The following is a 19997-nucleotide window of genomic DNA, read 5'->3' as shown; positions in this document are numbered from 1 at the left end:
GGGGGTCCCTTAAAGGACCCCGAAGGGTGAAAAAAACATTTTATTTTTTTTTCAAAAAATCGCGGGGTGCGCTCACGGTGAAAAAAACTTAAAAAAAAAACATTTTAAACTGTTTATAAGTTTATAGAAGGTATTAACTATGCTGTTCAACTTTATCCAAATTCAAAAAAAAAGAGCTGAGCCATTCCATATTACAGGATACAGTCAATCTATAACTATATACATAGGTAGTTTATTGTAAAATAAATATATAAAAAATATAATAATACATACATAAATTAGCATTTAAAAAACCTTACAAATTCACTTAACCCCTTCGCTGCTGCGGACATTCCGCTGCAGCGCTGGGGGGGGCAGGGGGGCAGCGCGGTGGGCCTGTGCTCATGACGGAGCCGCTCCGTCATGAGCCACAGTTGAGCTGTGCTCATGACGGAACGGTTCCGTCATGACTCCGCCCATTTGCGTAGTCGCCCCGCACAGGCGGGGAAACAGCGCCGCGCAGGCGGAGCGGCCGCCGACAGGATTGTCATGACGGAACCGTTCCGTCATGAGCACACGCCAACCGTGGCTCATGACGGAACGGTTCCGTCATGAGCAGGGAAGGGGTTAAAAAACCATAGGTTTCACACACGTTATAGTTAGGAATTAGCATTTAAAAAACCTTGCAAATTCACTTAAAAAACCATAGGTTTCACACATGTTATAGTTAGCTGGACATTTCACTCATAAAAAACCATTGAAATTCCCCCGTTATAGTTAGTTCAGATAACTATAACTCGCGCGACCGCCACTCTATCACAAGGATGATGTCATGAGTGATGTCACTGACCATGTCATGAGTGATGTAATATGTGACGTCATCAGCAGTGGAGTTATAGTTATCTGATCTAACTATAACGGGGGAATTTCAATGGTTTTTTACGAGTGAAATGTCCAGCTAACTATAACATGTGTGAAACCTATGGTTTTTTAAGTGAATATACATCTATATATACACACACATATACATATATATTTATTTCACTTAAGGAAACACAGTCAAAGTAGAGCTGTGCCCGTTGTCATTAGCTCTGCAACTCGAGCAAAAGCCATGCAAACCATAACTTGCACAACAAACGAAATGCTCGTTACGTCATCCCTTAATTTGATAATGTAATTACAAATGTTGTAAATAATCTTGCAGACGAGATACCACACAAAATTACCATCAACACTATGAAGGATTATTGGTGTGAGTATGTGCTGTTATTTAATTACATTGTGCTTTTAGGTGTTGTAAATAGGTCACAAGCATTGCATGTTGTGTGTAATTTATGGTTTGTACGGCTGTTGTGTGTGTTTTTAATTGTGGAGTAAACTATAAATGTGAACTTCATTGGTTTTTAGGTTTCTATTTATAACTTCACTTTATATGTATTTAAGGACTTTCAGAGGTATTGTTAAACATGCCTTAACATGTTAAAACCAATACTAAACACAGTTTCCCTTTAATTGTAACGTTTCAGTGAATTTCTGTTTTCTATATACTAAATTCAAGTTCTTTGAAGTTATTTCCTCCCACTGTGCACAGGAGGATACATGGCCAAGCCATTCCCCAACCCGAAACAGGCAGTCAAGCCCTGCTACATTTAGCTTTCGAGAATCAAGGCATAGACTTGCTCCCGTTTCTCTTTTGGAATTCTTTTATTGTACATATTTAATTAATTATTTTAAAGGTTTTTGAGCCCTATTGTTGCTTTGCGGGCCCTTATAGACTTGTGTCCTCTTGCTAGGCTTAGGTAGGGTTTGCAAGATCCCAGTACCCCCGTAATGAACCCTGCCTCGAGATCAGTAACCACTGCATTAAACTCTACTTTTTTCTTTCATATTTACTTCTGCCACACCCAAGCCAGAGGTCAGGGGATGCTCTCCAGACCCTTTATGGATCCTTCACTTTTTCTTTTTCAGTAAGGGGGAGGACACTAAGTCCCACATACTGCAAAATTCTCACAGTCGCAAACCTAACAAGCATTTGCCTTGCAATAGGTCTCGCAGTTGTTAAGAGTTTGAGCTATTGGCACTGTAAATGGCAATGCCTTTTATTTATGTGTGGGTTTTTAAAACATAAATAAAAGGCATTGTCATTTACAATGCCAATAGCTCAAACTCGTATAAATGCGAGACCTATTGCATTGCAAATGCTTGTTATAAGAAGTCGTAACAAACTGCAAGTATTTGCTTTTATGACAGAACAATATTAAAAGGAAAGCATATCAAGCAGACTGTAAATGTACGCAGTCAGGCCTGCTCGTGGCTAAACCGGGGTGACAAATACAAGCATTAGCGAATACTGATCTGCGTGCTGGTGGTACGAAAACATGTTTTAAAATGTGTAATTATCTAAATAATGTAATTACTGAAAAGGCATCAGAGGTTGAAATGTTTATAATTTGAAGAGCACCTAAACCTGTCAAGCGTTTATAAAATGCATGCTACTGCTACCGAATTTGCTATGACACTAGTTTTGAAAGTATATGGTAAAAACTGAAGTTAATAATTTACTAAGTATTGGAGCTAACATTTTTCTAAAAAAAACAATATATATACAGGAAACAAACAGTTTTTGCAATGTGTGCAGACGAAGAAATGCGTGCAGACAGGAGCAGATAAACAACCCCAAAAAGTACATTTGAAATGCATAGAGACAGGAGGAGCCGAAGAACTTACACCAAATGGTGGTTAACAAGGAGGCCCTAAATGCAGAGCGATAGCAATCAGGGAAATGAGGCTACAACCAGATCAGGCTTCCCCAGGGACGAGACTCTTAGGGGCCCACAGCCAGGCGTCCTGTCCGCAATCAAAGATTGGGGACAAGATAAGAGAAATGGTGGAGGGACAAATATGGTGGAGAGATCTTCTGCAAAACTCCAGTATCTCCCTGGAGCATTGGTAGGTAGTGGATTGCTCACCTAAAGTGTCTGAACAGCAAGTAGTGGGAGGGATCAGGAATAGTACCAGAGGAAGCGGTATTTGGTAGACGTGAAAGAAGAGATAGAAAGTAGACATCGGGGAAGGGTGCTTAGGAGTGACAGCGCAAGGAAAACTGTGTTGGATTTTAGAGGGCGTAGCATAGGCATGTTTGTTGTCTCCTGTTGAGGCTCTGTGGTTGACGGTGTCGGGGCGACAGGTGTTTTCTATTTGTACTGTAGTTATATGCTGAATGGGACATTCATGAGAGGGGGTGGTGGGGAATAGGGAGAATATATCGCATATTGGGTTGAAAAGGGTTGTGTGTAACATTTATGGATGAGTGTGTTACGTAGGGCTGTGCGGTACGGGCTGTTATTTGTGGTTGGAGGACGTTGTCTAGGGACAGGTAGTGGAACACCTGTATTAAGTGGTGATAGGTCGGTTTTTAGCAGGGGTTATAATGTTTGGTATTTCCTGGGTTGGGTGTTGGGTGTATACCCTGGGCTGGTGGTAGGTAGGGTAGAGTTATGAGCACAGCCTGCGGTGACGAAAGATAGGGGGTTGGCGGGGTCACCTGAGTGTAATGCAGTCCTTAGCTGGGCAGCTGCGCTGACATCTGTGACAGATCAAAGTCCGTTACATTCAGACAACCTTCTGTTGCCCCCTCCGTGGAGCTGCTGAATAATGAATACCTTCTCCTCGGGAGGGGGCGCGAGCGACGCGCTTCTAGGTGAAGAGAAAGGAATGGGCCAAACCCTCGGGGGACATTCCCGGACATCTGCCCCTCGCTACAGCAGGAACATGGAGCGGGGGAGGGGAGAGCCGAGGCGGGGCGGGTGCTGTTGCTGCAGTCACTAGAGGAAATGAGCAGGAAGACTGGGGCAGGACAGTGACAGGAGAAGTGGGTGAGGAGGCGGGGAAGAGAAAGGGACATGAAGGGAGCAGGAAGTAAAATAAACTGAAGAAGAGGGACGGAAGAGGCAACTGAGTAGAAGAGAGAAGGGGGAATAAAGGGGTAGAGAAAAGGACAGCAGAGGGAATGCAGCGAGGGAGATGGGGCAGAAAAGTGGGCACGAGAAGATGGAGTGCGGGAAGGGGAGAGACGTCAAAGAGACCAGTGAAGTGGGGCAGAGGCAGGAGAGAGTGGGAAAGGGTGTGAGGAGAAGGGACAGTATAGGAAGCGAGGCTACGGAAAAAGCGGGGCAGCACAGCGAGCGAGCTGCTGAGGTAACAACAGGACTAAGGAGGGTGGCGGAAGAGTGTCAGGTGAGGGAAAGAGTGGCAAAGTAGAGCGGCAGACGAGGGAGTGCGAAACTGAGCGATCGGATAGGGGGATGGGAAGGTTGGAGAGAGGATAGAGAAAGCGAGACGGTGAAGGAGGGAGAAAAGTTAGGAGAGACAGTGAGAAAGGGGAGATAAATAATAAGGAGCAGCGAGGTAGTGACTGTAAGGGGGAGGACAGCGCACAGAAAGTGAAGGATGAAGGCGCGGGGAGAAGAGATGGAAAGGAGCCAACTGTAAACTGAAACTAACAAAAGGAATTCTCTGACTGGATAAACAAGCACAAGCCCGGCAGAGCGTGGCGCGCACGCTTGGCGGGGGAGCGCATTCCAGGCGGGAGAGCGGACCCTTTGAAGTGCTCCCAAAAGCGGAGTGCATGGCGGCACGATGCGCGTGATTGTGCGCGTGCTAGCCATGCAATCCGCTTTTGGGAGCACTTTGAAAAGCCCTTTTACAATAGTCTAGCTTTGCGATCGCTTACGCGATAGCAAGGCGAGACCTAAAAAGGAGAACTGGAAAAAAGCTCCCTTGTCCAATCAAATTTGTTATTTTTTTAAAGAATTTTAATCCGCAGATGGTGTGAGCAGCTGACTTCGTGTCTCATCCGCGGCCAGCAGGCCCAGATAGCTATAACTTTTTAACCCTCTGAAGCCCACCGAACACATTTTTGTAATGCTTTCTTTTGAAAGATTTTTTTCTATAGAGGAAAGCAGAGTATCCTAAGGAAGCTTAAATGAGAAAGTGTGAAAGTGGCATTATTGGAAAAAAAAATCTTACACATTTGTTTAAAAAAGGCACAGTGAAAGTGCAGTTATGGTTGCCAATTGAAACCATGCACAGCGAGGCCCAGCATCCAACCTGCTGTGGCAGCAAATCCACGCTGAGAATGGCCTTGCAATGGCCACAGCAATCCCCATAGAAAAGAAAAATCAGCATATTTATTAACTAACACTAGGGGATCATTTTGAGGACCACCAACTGAGCCAGGTGATGCTTCTTACATCCTGTAATGGCAGTCACAGCATTTGTCTTCAAGTTGCCGCCAGCCAGAGACCTCCAGCCAAAACAACTGATTATGAAAACAAAAACCAACTCATATAATGTATATATCTAAATGCATCATTAGGCATATCAAAAATAATGTTAACAGCAGTACCACTGTATGTGGTCATCAATGATGTTATAAATGTCATATTACACATCTTGACACCCTTCTAGCTTGCCTCTGGGCCCCAAGTAGGCCTCCAGTTGGACTTCCGCCAGCTGATCTGTCTCCGACACCAGTTGTGCCTCTTGACTCCACTGCAGGGTCCACTCAGACTCCAAAGCTGAAGCTCAAACCGTCTTAAAACCCAGCACCAAGGTCCTTGCCGGTTCCTTGAGTGTCAAAGCTGGCACAGACGCCTCCAATGCCAGAAGAAGAACTGACTGTCCTTACCAACTCTGAATCGAATCCACCACGACTCTAGCTGATGCTGCATCTCGAAATCAGGAGCAACCGATGCTCCTTATTCCTCTCCCATTTCCCCAGTGGGGTCACTTGTGCTGCCACTGCCACTCCCGCTTGCCCTGCATGTTCAGCTTGCTGCCCGTGCCCCCGCCCTCTGTGTGTGTATCCCTACCTCCTACTGTATGCCCTGCTTGGCCCATTGTGCTGCCACTACCCCTTCCACCAGCCCTGCATGATCAGCTTTATGCCCCTGCCCCTTTCTCTTGTGCATGCCCTTGTTTCCTCGCTCATGCCTGCCGTGCTCTGTTGTGGTGCCCCTGCTGCTTGCCCTACATGGTCCAATTGAGCTGCCACTGTCTCTACTGCTTGCCCTGTATGGTCAGCTTTATGCTTGTGTCCCCCCCACCTACTTTCCTTGTACATGGTCATTCCCCCTCCCTCCTTCCCTGTGGGGTCCATTGTGCTGCCACTCACTCTTGTCCTGAGTGGTACATTGCACTGCCACTCTCACCTGCTAGGGCTGGGCCATTGTGCTGCCATTGCCCCTCCCCCTTGCCTAGCTTACTGCCTTTACCTTCTATACTCCATGTGCAAGCCCCTGCTACTCCAGCGTGCCTTACGTGGTCCACTGTGGTGCTGCTGACCTTCCCTCGTGCCCTGTGTGATTAGTTGGTTGCCCCTTCTCCCTGCCCCCTTGCTCTCCGTGCCTATGAATCCTCCCTCCTGCCCTCTGTGACCCTCCAGTTTGATCCGTTGTGCTGCCACTGGTCCTTCCGCCTGCCCTGTGTAGTAAGCCCGCACAAGCTGACCCCTCTTCTTCATTCTCCCTTTGCGTGTTTCCACTCTTTCCCTCCATAGTACATTGTGCTGCCACTGCCCCTCTCACTTGGCTTCCAAGGTCAGCCTGCTGTCCACGCCCTCATTCTTCTGCCATCGACTCCGTGTGTATGCTCTAGTCTCTTCCTCCTGCCCTCCCTGCTCCACTGCGCTCTCACTACCCCACCCATTTCACATGCATGGTTCATTGTGCTGTCACTGCCCATCCAGCCTGCCCTGGATTGCCAGGTAGTTGCCCGTGCCACCCTCTCATGTGCCTTACATTCTTCTTGTGCATGCTCCTTCCTATCCTCTGTGAATCGTTGTACTGCCACTCCCTCTCGACCTGTGAGTGGTCAGCTAGCTGACCGCTCCCTCCTGCTCTCCATTCTCTGTGTGGTTTCCCTTGCCCCCTCCCTCCTGCAGTCCATTATGCTGCCCTGCCCATCCCACGTGGGCTTCATGGGCTGCTGTGCTGCCACTGCCCTTTCCACCGGCCTTGTACAGTCAGCTTGCCAGCCCTCCCTCTTCCGGACTGCCCTCAGTTCTGTGTTTGTGCCTCTGCTCCCACCCTCTGTGCTCTGTTGTGCTGCCACTGGCCCTCCCTCTTGCCCAGGTTGTTGTTCTTGCCCCACTTTCCCATGCTCTCCATACTCCGTGGCTATGCCAACACCTCTTCAGCCGTGCCCTGGTTGGCCAATTTGCTGCTACTGCCCCTCCCTCCTGCCATGTGTGATCATTTCGCTGCCACTGCCCCCCGTTTGTTCTCTGTGCCCATGCCTCCTCACTCCTGGCCTCTGTGTCCCTCCCGTTTGCCTAGTTTGATCAGTTGTGTTGCCACTGGTCCTCCTGCCTACCCTGTGTGGTCAGCCTTTTGCAGCTGGCCCTTCCCCTTCAATCTCCATGTGCGTGTTTCTGCCCCATCTCATCATGTTCCATTGTTCTGCCACTGCCCCTCTCACTTTCCTTCCATTGTCAGCCTGCTGTCCATGCCCTGCTCCCCCCTACTATTCAGTCTCCATGTTAATGCTCTGGACTCTTCCTCCTGTCCTTCCTACTCCATTGCGCTGTCACTACCTCACCCATTTGTCACGCATGGTCCATGGTGCTGTGACTGCCTCTTCAGCCTGCCCTGCATTGTCAGGTTGTTACACCTGTCACCCTCGCATCTTCCTTCCATTTGCATACCCCTGATGCTTCCCTTCTTGCCCTCTGTGATCAGTTGCACTGCCACTCCCTCTTCCACTTCCCCTGTGCGTGGTCATCTTGCTGCCCCCTACCTCCTGCCCTCCATTCCCTGTGTGTGTGCCCCTGTTCTCTCCCTTCTACAGTCTGTTATGCTGCCCTGCCCCTCCTGCTTGCTCTGCATGGTTTGCTGTGCTGCAACTGCCCCTTCCACATACCATGCAGCGTCTGCTTGCTAACCCTGCACCCTCCAGCCTGTCCTCAGTTCTCAGTGTTTGTGCTCCTGCTTCCACCCTCCTGCGCTCTGTGCATTTTTGTACTGCCAATGGCCCTCCCGCCTGCCCTGCGTAATCAATGTGCTGCCTATGCTCTTTCTGCTCTACTTGTGCATGCCCTCGCACATTCCCTGCCTGGTTCTTGTGCTGTAACTGCCCCTCCTCTCTGTCAAGTATGGCCCGTTGTGCTGCCCCTCCTGACTGCCTGCATGGTCTACTGGGACTCCCTTGCCCTCCATATGTGTGCCTCTTCTACCTCCTTCCTGCATGGTCCATTGTCCTGCCACTGCCCTCCTGCTTGACCTGTGTGTTCAGCTTGCTGACCCACACCTGGCTCTAGGGTCTCCGTGTGTCTGCCTCTGCCCCCTTCCTCCTGCCCTGTGTGGTCCACTATGCTGCCACTGCCACTGCCCCTCCCTCCACCCCCCGTTCAGTGTGTGGGCCCTGTCCTCTCCCTCCTGCTGTCCATGGTCCTTTGTGATGCCCTCCTCCCCTGCTCTCCTTTCAGCATGTGCATGCCTCCGATAATCCCTTCTGCCCTCTATGCTTTGTTGTGCTGCCACTGCCCCTCCCACTTGCCCTGCATGGTCTACAACAGACCCTGTTGCTCCCACCTGCTCTGTGTGGTTAGTTTGCTTCCTTTTACTCTCTGCCCTCCATTCTGTCTGTGTGGGTCTACCCCTCCCTCCTGCTGTGAATGGTCTATTGTGCTGCCACTGCCCCTCCGTCTGATCTGTGTGGTCTACTTGCTGCCCCTGCCCTCTCCCACCTGCCCTTCCATTTACGTCAAATCACAAAAAGCACGCATTCCGAGTTAAGTTCTAACCTTCAGCCAAATCTGGTATAATTGTATTCCGCTATTTTTTTCTGTATCGCTTCTCCAAATTTCTTATGGTAATTAACATGGCAAATCAATGTTTTGGAATCTTTGCTTTTTCATGGTAACCACGGAATGGCGAAAACTTTAAGAGTTAAATACCTCATGTTTAAGTTTTTCACCTGTGTGCCCCACCCTGGATCCTAAATCTGACTTGAGCACTGCTCATAATCAAGCCTTGCTATCTACAGCCTGATGATTGTAATGCAAAATAAACACAGCCGTCCCATAACTTTAAAAGGAAAATGTGACCCCTGTGCTAATTTAAAAATGAACTCAAGGCTGCCAGCTACTGGTAGCCAGTGATCGACCGGTTCGAGACACCTGGGCCACCCACACCATAGGATTTTTTTTATAAAACCAAAACAGTGTCATTTATATGTATTGCAGCACACAGAGGGAGGGGAAGGGGGGTGTGTGTGTGTGTGTGTTTTTTTCTCCCCCCCCCCCATATATTACTGAATTCAAAGAATCCCCAAAGGGGAAACAGGCAACAGCAAGGTCAATAGGTCTGGCGTGAGAGACTACCTTCTTTTTTTGGCTTTGCCAATGCTCGTTTTGGCATTTGTTTTTTGCAAAACTTTGTTAGGGAAGCAGCTGGACCTCCAATAAAATAAAAAAAACAATTTGGTATCAAAAAGTACTCATTGACATAGTAGTCTCTAGTCACTTAGGGTAACTACTTTGTGAGTGGATGTGTTCACTGTAAAGGGAAGAATGTCGTCACTCAGTGAAGGTGGCTGAATCACTGTTGCTGTAGAGTTCGGAAGAAAAGATTCACTTACACAATAACCGAACAATGGATAAGGAGGGCTGCTCAAAGCCCCTAGAAGTATATTATAATTATAATTATATATATATATATATATATATATATACACACATAAGATCGGCGGGTGGATCCAGTTTACAGCATGCCTCTCGATTCACGCCTGACGCGTTTCTTGCTCATTGCACTCTTCAGAGGCGCGACAGTCATTTTGGCATAGAGGCCACACCTCCCACTTAAAAATATGAGCCCTCCAATGGGCGACTCAAATGAGTCCGCGTTGGTTTGTGGGTCTTGTAGTGTGTGCCTCAGTTGTATGCCGCTGTCTGAGACATTTCAAGCCCAACAATGGGCCTCCACTCGCACATCCGGCTTGTCAATCCTCCATGGATGCCTCCACATTGAGACTCCGTGATTCGGAGCTCCGTGGCCCCAAATTTCCGGTTGGCGCATCTCCCGCGGCTGGGAGGCCGCATAAAAATCAAAGCTCCAAGGTTCCCACCTGTGGAGACGCACTTTGACATCCACTGTAGCAACCTTCATGAGGTAAAAGCCGGATCGGCGGGTGGATCCAGTTTACAGCATGCCTGTCGATTCACGCCTGACGCATTTCGTGCTCATTGCACTCTTCAGAGGCGCGACAGTCATTTTAGCATAGAGGTGGGAACCTTGGAGCTTTGATATATATATATATATATATATATATTCACTGAAAAAACCATAGGTTTCACACATGTTATAGTTAGCTGGACATTTCACTCGTAAAAAACCATTGAAATTCCCCCGTTATTGTTAGTTCAGCTAAATATAACTCGCGCGACCGCAATCCACTGCTGATAAACATCCATTTAGACACTTATTTACCCATTTATTCTTGCATTAACCTTTAGATATACATATATAAAAAATATTTATTTTTCAGAAAGACACATTCACTGGATGATGTCATCAGTGATGTCATCAGTGATGTCATGAGTGATGTCACTGACCATGTCATGAGTGATGTAATATGTGACGTCATCAGCAGTGGATTGCGGTCGCGCGAGTTATATTTAGCTGAACTAACTATAACGGGGGAATTTAAATGGTTTTTTACGAGTGAAATGTCGAAACCTATGGTTTTTTCAGTGAATTTGCAAGGTTTTTTAAATGCTAATTCTTAACTATAACGTGTGTGAAACCTATGGTTTTTTAAGTGAATTTGCAAGGTTTTTTAAATGCTAATTCCTAACTATAACGTGTGTGAAATCTATGGTTTTTTAAGTGAATTTGTAAGGTTTTTTAAATGCTAATTTATGTATGTATTATTATATTTTTTATATATTTATTTTACAATAAACTACCTATGTATATAGTTATAGATTGACTGTATCCTTGTAATATGTAATGGCTCGTTAAAAATTATTATTTTTTTTTAAGGGGTTTTCACCGTGCACGCACCGTGCGCGCACCCCGCGATTTTTTGAAAGAAAATAAAATGTTTTTTTCACCCTTCGGGGTCCTTCAGGGACCCCCTGACAAAGGCTAGGGGGTCAGGAACTCTCTACCCTGCCCCCTTTTCACGTTCTCCACCTTTCTTTTTCACTGCCACACACAAAATGGCGTCCGACACTTCCTGATTTCGAACGATTCGAATGTTGACTGACATCTAACCACCAATCAGAATTACGCTCGCGCACGGCACCGTGCGCGCACGGTGCGCGCATATAGATATTTATGTACTTTTAACTGCAATTTTCTCAGGAACTACTGAACAGATTGACACCATATATGCAAAAGGCACATCCCTGACCTGAGGACTACCTCTTTGCCAAATTTCAAGTAATTCTGTTCAGCCGTTTGGGCTGTACCTTCGACTAAAGGTCCTATGGGAAAATGCATGGGGAAAACGCGTTTTGGGACCCCCCTTTTTTCTCAGCCCCCGCTTGACGAATCACCCGAGACTTTCAGGGTAGGAGCTGAGCGGAGCGCCCCATTAGTTTTGAAAATTTCGCGAGGATTCGTCAACCGGCGCCAAAGTTATTCAAAATAGAATTTTCAGATTTCCTATGGGAACTCGGTCCTAACTATAACTATCTACTGGCGACCGCCAGTAGATAATATATATACATACACACACATTTTTGTAAAATCAAAAGGTCTTGGCTTACGCCAGATCTCACAAGGCAGAAAATCCATTGTAGGGCAAAGTTATGAATTCTTTCGCTCATACGAAATTAAAGCACGTTTAAGAAAGCTACAATTAATGAAAGGTTATGCGTGCAATGTTTAGTTAAAAAGCCACTGAAATTGCCAGTTACGGTTTGCTATGCATCCACTACTCACCCCTAATACAAGCCACTGATGACATCACAAATTAAATCATAACATTAAAGTCATTACATATCAACTGACCATTAACAGGGTCGATGATATGGACTTCCTAGGTAGTGTTATTCAGGACCAACAAGCATGTGAAGTAGTTAGGATATTAGAGATCCATATTTCTTTATCAAATGGCGTAAGAATGCAAAGATGCATGAGTCTGTTTTGGTCAATGGAAATTTTGCCCAGGTTCACATGAGAGCTAGGTGCAAGTCTTAGCTCATCTGCTGTGTATGGCTGAAGTCTGTGTGCAGTGGGATGTCAGCATGAAGGCTAGGAAATGGTTGTAGCTAAAAGTATGACCCTCTAGGCCAACCCCAGCAGGGCCTGGATGAAAGCTATCCACTGTGGGGTATGGCCATGTCCACACAAGTGCTGGGTGCAAATCTTGGCCAAAAGCGAATAGAAACAATTGTGTTTGAGGAGGACTTTTTCATTCTCCATGTTTGAAGCCTGTGTTCTTCGATAATCAGTTTGCCCTTTTAGTTGTAGGCGGGCGTTCCTTTATTTAATTGAATTACCAATTATCTATGATATAATTGTGAGTATATATTTAAATTTTATAGTGGGTTATAAATAATTATTTTCATGGACTAAATATTGATTATAATAATGCTCCCCATGGCTGCTCCTCTTCAGAGCCTCTGTCTGCAAATTCTGTGTTTTTTAAATCTAATGCTATTTATATATTATTGCAATCCTCCTTCTCATCTGATGACAGACCAATACATTATCTCTTTTTAAAGTACTATACATTTTTACAAACCTATTCACAAACACACTCAAATATAGGAGTACTCAGGAAGTCGATCCGGGTCATTTCAGGATGTTATCCATCAGGACCGAGGTTACGAACAACTCTCAGCTAGATTGTTACCTGTACCTCAAGGCACAACACTACATTGAGTCCCCTCAATCTACATCTTAAGTCATTTCAGATGCTCCCCCCAAAAGTTGCGTGTCAGATTTTCATCTGTCTGGATCTACATGCTACTACATCTACACACAAGCTTTACTCCGTACTATGGCTCTACTTTTTTTGTTTGATCCACAATAGGATCAGAACCGCTAACCTCCTCCTATGCCAGATTCCTTAAAATTAAAATACCCTTAAACCTAGCTTCAAAGTCATACAATATGGAGGAAGACTTACTGCTGCTACTTTATTCCAGATCGTGACTATCAGATCACGATATATTATATATACTTTTTTTCTCGGATCGGCTCTGTTCTATCCGTAAGGAAATTGCCACTACTTCTCCCCTAGCATCCGGATTTGGTTTATAGATATTCCTGGCTGGGGTCTTGATCCTAAGGACATCTCCTTCATGATATTCCTTATAATCGATGGAAGCTCATTGATCCTTTATTACACTTAACGCCCTGAAGAAGTCCTGTATCAGGACGAAACACGTCGGCTGTGTTGTGTTCCTAGCATGAAAATAGAATAAAGAGATGATACCATGGAACTTGCTCTTCCTTATTGATTGGATTTGGACTATACATTTGTTCTAACCGACTTGATTGTATCTGTGTGGTGCACCTGTGCTTCTGTTTTAAATATTTTGAAGTATGTACTTCACTAAATTGGATGTTTTATGTCAGCTGTTTTTTGGTGGGCGCTATATGCAGCTAACCATGCAACAACCTTGTTTTTCACATATCTGTGAATCAATTTCGCCACTTGGTTCTCATCTAATCCCACAAGATAAGTAGATCCGCCCCCTCACTACATGGTCCATGTTACATAAGTATTTGGACTAAACAAATAAATAAAGCAAACACAAGGAGATGATGGATAGAGTGCTGAAACGTTTCAGACACTCACCCCCAGTCACAGATATGGGTTGAATCCATCTTTAGCTCACTTCGCTACTCCAGTTCAAACCCAGCTATATGCAGTCTTGACCCTATTCCTTATGGGAACAGTCCAGCCCAAACTGCCATGAAAGGTCTTCCCTGGACCGGAAACAAGCATCCTGGGACCTGTTTCGGGGTAACAGCCCTCATCAGCCAGGCTAATTTGAATGCAGTGGCAAAGTGAGCAAGGGACCCACGTATGGGTCTACATGCCACGGCAGGACTGAGGGGCCTGATCTACATTTTCTGGAAGCTGACCTCACCAATGCTGGAAGTCGATTGGGGCTTCCACCAAACTTCATTATTTAATGGAAGTAAGGCTTCACTAAAAGGCAAAGTTGAATCTGAACAGTAATTACATGATAAGACCTCCATGACGAGTCTACTGTGTTTGCTTTAAATTAGCATGTGCTGACTTTCCGTATCACAGTGCATCACTTCAGAAAAGCAGGCCTGCTGTTAGGAGAAAGGTAGGAGAGGTGGCCAATCCATTAGCATATTTAAGGATTGGTTGTGAAACTAAAAAGAGGGAGTAAAGGATTTCTGTCACGGTAATCAAAGTAATGCCCAAACAGGAACAGTTTCTATCTGCAGAACATGGGAATTCGACACAAATAAGTATTGCACTTGCAATTTCAAGGGTACCCTGGGGATAGTCATAGTTGTTAATGAACTACATCTTTAGGGATCCAGTCTGATGCCTGGGTTGAGGGTTCATATCAGTAATCAATATCCATTTTGAACGAAGCGCTGGTGCTATGTGCTGATTGTTAATCCACACGTACTTGCATAGTGGCTGGCCTTATGTGCAACACGAAATACTGGCTTTCCTGTTGGTTAATAACTGCCCTAGCCTCACAGCATTCCTTTCTGGAGAGTAAAAAGCTAGCAGAGCTCATTGTTCTACATAGACAGAATACTCTAATGTAATATGCCCCAAACTGTGGGTCACAACCTAATGGTGGGTTGACAGCAGATTTTTGATACGTCGCAGTAGTCTGAGCAATAAATAAAGATGGCTTTAAATTCTGTATCTACCTTGTCACATTCAGGGGTGCAGCAAGAATAACAATGTCCTCTGCTCAGTTGGATACATGCAGTTCATGCAGCATGCGCCCCAGCACTTTATGCATAGGGGCCCTTACTGGACAGCAATCAGATTAGCCCCTGTTGGTAACGATATACCTGGAAGTGGGGGAGGGGGATGGGGCTAGAGCAAAAAAATAACTATGACCAATGAGGTTGAACACAGGCCCCTGCAGCGGACGCCTTCGTCCACTGAGTCACCAGACCCGGCATACACACATCTCTCTCTATTTATCTATCTTTCGCTCTCTCTGTCGCTCTGTCTCCCTCCCTCCCTCCCTCTATCTATCTCTCCCTCCCTCCCTCCCTCTCTCTCACCGTCTCCCTCCCTCTCTCTCACCGTCTCCCTCTGTCTCACTCACTCTGCTTGTCTCCCTCCCTCCCTCCCCGTCTCCCTCCCTCCCCGTCTCCCTCCCTCTCCGTCTCCCTCCCTCCCCGTCTCCCTCCCTCCCCGTCTCCCTCCCTCTCTGTCTCCCTCTCTCTCTGTCTCCCTCTCTCTCTGTCTCCATCTCTCCCTGTCTGTCTCCATCTCTCCCTGTCTGTCTCCATCTCTCCCTGTCTGTCTCCATCTCTCCCTGTCTGTCGCCCTCTCCCTGTCTGTCGCCCTCTCCCTGTCTGTCGCCCTCTCCCTGTCTGTCGCCCTCTCCCTGTCTGTCGCCCTCTCCCTGTCTGTCTCCCTCTCCCTGTCTGTCTCCCTCCTTCTCTGTCTCCCTCCTTCTCTGTCTCCCTCCTTCTCTGTCTCCCTCCTTCTCTGTCTCCCTCCTTCTCTGTCTCCCTCCTTCTCTGTCTCCCTCCCTCCCTGTCTCCCTCCCTCCCTGTCTCTCCCTGTCTCCCTCCCTCCCTGTCTCCCTCCCTCCCTGTCTCCCTCCCTCCCTGTCTCCCTCCCTCCCTGTCTCTCCCTGTCTCCCTCCCTCTCTGTCTCCCTCCCTCCCTCTCTGTCTCCCTCCCTCTCTGTCTCCATCTGTCTGTCTCCCTCCCTCTCTGTCTCCATCTGTCTGTCGCCCTCCCTCTGTCTGTCTGTCGCCCTCCCTCTGTCTGTCTGTCGCCCTCCCTCTGTCTGTCTGTCTGTCTCCCTCCCTGTCTGTCTGTCTCCCTCCCTGTCTGTCTGTCTCCCTCCCTGTCTGTCTGTCTGTCTCCCTCCCTGTCTGTCTGTCTGTCTCCCTCCCTGTCTGTCTGTCTGTCTCCCTCCCTGTCTGTCTGTCTGTCTCCCTCCCTGTCTGTCTGTCTGTCTCCCTCCCTGTCTGTCTGTCTGTCTGTCTGTCTGTCTCCCTCCCTCCCTGTCTGTCTGTCTCCCTCCCTCCCTGTCTGTCTGTCTGTCTGTCTCCCTCCCTGTCTGTCTGTCTGTCTGTCTCCCTCCCTCCCTGTCTGTCTCCCTCCCTCCCTCCCTCTCTGTCTCGGTCTCCCTCTCCGTCTCCGTCTCCGTCTCCGTCTCCGTCTCCGTCTCCGTCTCCGTCTCGGTCTCGGTCTCGGTCTCGGTCTCCGTCTCTGTCTCCATCTCTGTCTCGGTCTCCATCTCTCTCGGTCTCCATCTCTCTCGGTCTCCATCTCTCTCGGTCTCCATCTCTCTCGGTCTCCATCTCTCTCGGTCTCCATCTCTCTCGGTCTCCATCTCTCTCGGTCTCCATCTCTCTCGGTCTCCATGTCTGTCGCCCTCCCTCAGTCTGTCGCCCTCCCTCAGTCTGTCGCCCTCCCTCAGTCTGTCGCCCTCCCTCAGTCTGTCGCCCTCCCTCAGTCTGTCGCCCTCCCTCAGTCTGTCGCCCTCCCTCAGTCTGTCGCTCTCCCTCAGTCTGTCGCCCTCCCTCAGTCGGTCGCCCTCCCTCAGTCGGTCGCCCTCCCTCAGTCGGTCGCCCTCCCTCAGTCGGTCGCCCTCCCTCAGTCGGTCGCCCTCCCTCAGTCGGTCGCCCTCCCTCAGTCGGTCGCCCTCCCTCAGTCTGTCGCCCTCCCTCAGTCTGTCGCCCTCCCTCAGTCTGTCGCCCTCCCTCAGTCTGTCGCCCTCCCTCAGTCTGTCGCCCTCCCTCAGTCTGTCGCCCTCCCTCAGTCTGTCGCCCTCCCTCAGTTTGTCTCCCTCCCTCAGTTTGTCTCCCTCCCTCAGTTTGTCTCCCTCCCTCAGTTTGTCTCCCTTCCTCAGTCTCCCTTCCTCAGTCTCCCTCCCTCAGTCTCCCTCCCTCAGTCTCCGTCTGTCTCCCTCCGTCTGTCTCCCTCTGTCATTCTGTCTCTCTCCGTCTCCCTTTATCTCCCTCCCTCTGTCAGACTCCCTCTGTCTCCCTCTCTCTCTGTCTCCCTCGGTCTCTCTCCCTCTCTCCGTCTCCCTCTCTCCGTCTCCCTCTCTCCGTCTCCCTCTCTCCGTCTGTCTCCCTCTCTCCGTCTGTATCCCTCTCTCCGTCTGTATCCCTCTCTCCGTCTGTATCCCTCTCTCCGTCTGTCTCCCTCTCTCCGTCTGTCTCCCTCTCTCTGTCTGTCTCCCTCTCTCTGTCTGTCTCCCTCTCTCTGTCTGTCTCCCTCTCTCTGTCTGTCTCCCTCTCTCTGTCTGTCTCCCTCTGTCTCCCTCCCTCTGTCTCCCTCTCACTCTGTCTCCCTCTCCCTCTGTCTCCCTCTCCCTCCCTCCCTCTTCCTCCCTCTGTCTCCCTCCCTCGGTCTCCCTCACCCTCCCTCTCCCTCCCTCTGTCTCCCTCCCTCATCTCCCTCCCTCGTCTCCCTCTCCCTCCCTCTGTCTCCCTCCCTCTGTCTCCATTTCCCTCCCTCTGTCTCCATCTCCCTCCCTCTGTCTGTCTGTCGCACTCCCTCAGTCTGTCGCCCTCCCTCAGTCTGTCGCCCTCCCTCAGTCTGTCGCCCTCCCTCAGTCTGTCGCCCTCCCTCAGTCTGTCGCCCTCCCTCAGTCTGTCGCCCTCCCTCAGTCTGTCGCCCTCCCTCAGTCTCCGTCTGTCTCCCTCCGTCTCCCTCTATCTGTCGCCCTCCCTCAGTCTCCCTCCCTCAGTCTCCGTCTGTCTCCCTCCGTCTGTCTCCCACCGTCTGTCTCCCTCTCTCTGTCTCCCTCAGTTTCCCTCTCTCTGTCTCCCTCTCCCTCGGTCTCTCTCTCTGTCTCCCTCTCCCTCGGTCTCTCTCTCTGTCTCCCTCTCCCTCAGTCTCCGTCTGTCTCCCTCTGTCCGTCTGTCTCCCTCCGTCTCCCTCTATCTGTCGCCCTCCCTCAGTCTGTCTCCCTCCCTCAGTCTTCCTTCCTCAGTCTGTCTCCCTCCCTCAGTCTTCCTTCCTCAGTCTCCCTCCCTCCCTCAGTCTTCCTTCCTCAGTCTCCCTCCCTCCCTCAGTCTTCCTTCCTCAGTCTCCCTCCCTCAGTCAGTCTCCCTCCCTCAGTCTCCGTCTGTCTCCCTCCGTCTGTCTCTCTCTCTCCGTCTCCCTTTATCTCCCTCCCTCTGTCAGACTCCCGCTGTCTCCCTCTCTCTGTCTCCCTCAGTTTCCCTCTCTCTGTCTCCCTCTCTCTCTGTCTCCCTCAGTTTCCCTCTCTCTGTCTCCCTCTCTCTCTGTCTCTCTCTGTCTCCCTCTCCCTCTCTCTGTCTCCCTCTGTCTCCCTCTCCCGCCCTCTCCCTCCCTCTGTCTCCCTCTCCCGCCCTCTCCCTCCCTCTGTCTCCCTCTCCCGCCCTCTCCCTCCCTCTCCCTCCCTCCCTCTCCCTCCCTCCGTCTCCCTCTCCCTCCCTCTGTCTGTCGCCCTCCCTCTGTCTGTCGCCCTCCCTCTGTCTGTCGCCCTCCCTCTGTCTGTCGCCCTCCCTCTGTCTGTCGCCCTCCCTCTGTCTGTCACCCTCCCTCTGTCTGTCACCCTCCCTCTGTCTGTCACCCTCCCTCTGTCTGTCGCCCTCTCTGTCTGTATCCCTCCCTCAGTCTCCCTCCCTCTATCTCCATCTGTCTCCCTCCGTCTGTCTCCCTCCATCCGTCTGTCTCCCTCCGTCTGTCTCCCTCCATCCGTCTGTCTCCCTCAGTCTCCCTCTATCTGTTGCCCTCCTCCCTCTGTCTGTTGCCCTCCTCCCTCTGTCTCCTCCCTCTGTCTGTTGCCCTCCTCCCTCTGTCTGTCTCCCACCCTCTGTCAGTCTTCCTCTGCCCGTCCCCCTGTGTCTCCCTCTCTCCGTCTTCCTCTCTCCGTCTCCCTCCCTCCCTCCGTCTCCCTCCCTCCCTCCGTCTCCCTCCCTCCGTCTCCCTCCCTCTGTCTCCCTCCCTCTGTCTGTCTCCCTCCCTACCTCCATCCATCCATCTCCCTCTCTCTCTCCGTTTCCATCTGTCTCCCTCTGTCTGTCTCCCTCTGTCACCTCACCCGCTGCTCTCACACCCTGCTGTCCTGGTCACCCTCTGTCACCAAACCCCACGTGTGTCACCCCAGGCTGAGACTGCTTCCCAGGAACACGCATAGCCGCACCCGAGTACTTCACAGGTCTTTTTAAAGACCATTCACTTGTTAATGCGACTTTGTTGCAACCTCAGAAAGAGGGGCAGAAAGAGTATCTACAGCTTTCGCTGTGCACCATGCCACAATTATTTTTTTTCTTCCACTGACAGGCGTATACCGTTTTAGTGGAGGGACGCCTGGCTGCCATAATTACATTACAGACATCAGGAGGCAAGTCAAATGGAATCAGCTGTCGCCGCTAAATCTCCATGCAATGAGGACGAGGCTGGACAGGTTCGGGTGGAGGACCGTCCCCTGTTGCTGCGACAGGAGATCCTCCCGAAGAGGCAATCGGATCGGGGGATCCACGCTCATACTGGGTAGCTCGGGATACCAAACTCTTCGAGCCCAGTCCGGTGCCCAAAAATGACTTGGGCTCGGTCGCGTCTGATCTTCTTCAGCACTCTGGGCAGAAGTGGTAAAGGCGGAAAGGCATACAACAGACCGCAACTCCACTCGCAACGAAAAGCGTCTCCGAGCGAGTGCTGCCTTGGAAATTCCAACGTGCAGAACTGCTGACATTGCGCGTTCTCTTCGGTGGTGAATAGATCTAACCAAGGATCTCCCCAGTGCTGAAAGAGACCATGCGCCACCTCAGAGTGAAGATGCCATTCGTGATCCAACATGCACTTGCGGCTGAGTTCATCCGCCCTGGC

The 19997-nt window shown here is 49.4% G+C and overlaps 1 protein-coding gene across 1 annotated transcript in view; it reads right to left on the bottom strand.

Annotated features, from left to right (window-relative positions):
• The window catches only part of USP40 (ubiquitin specific peptidase 40), a 667009-nt gene that overhangs the window by 44554 nt on the left and 602458 nt on the right, over positions 1–19997 (bottom strand). The gene's annotated exons all lie outside the window — the stretch shown is intronic.

This window comes from Triturus cristatus, chromosome 3_1 (genome assembly GCF_964204655.1).
Source record: "Triturus cristatus chromosome 3_1, aTriCri1.1, whole genome shotgun sequence".
In the NCBI taxonomy this organism is placed as follows: Eukaryota; Metazoa; Chordata; class Amphibia; order Caudata; family Salamandridae; genus Triturus; species Triturus cristatus.
This window is presented reverse-complemented; position numbering and strand designations above follow the sequence as displayed.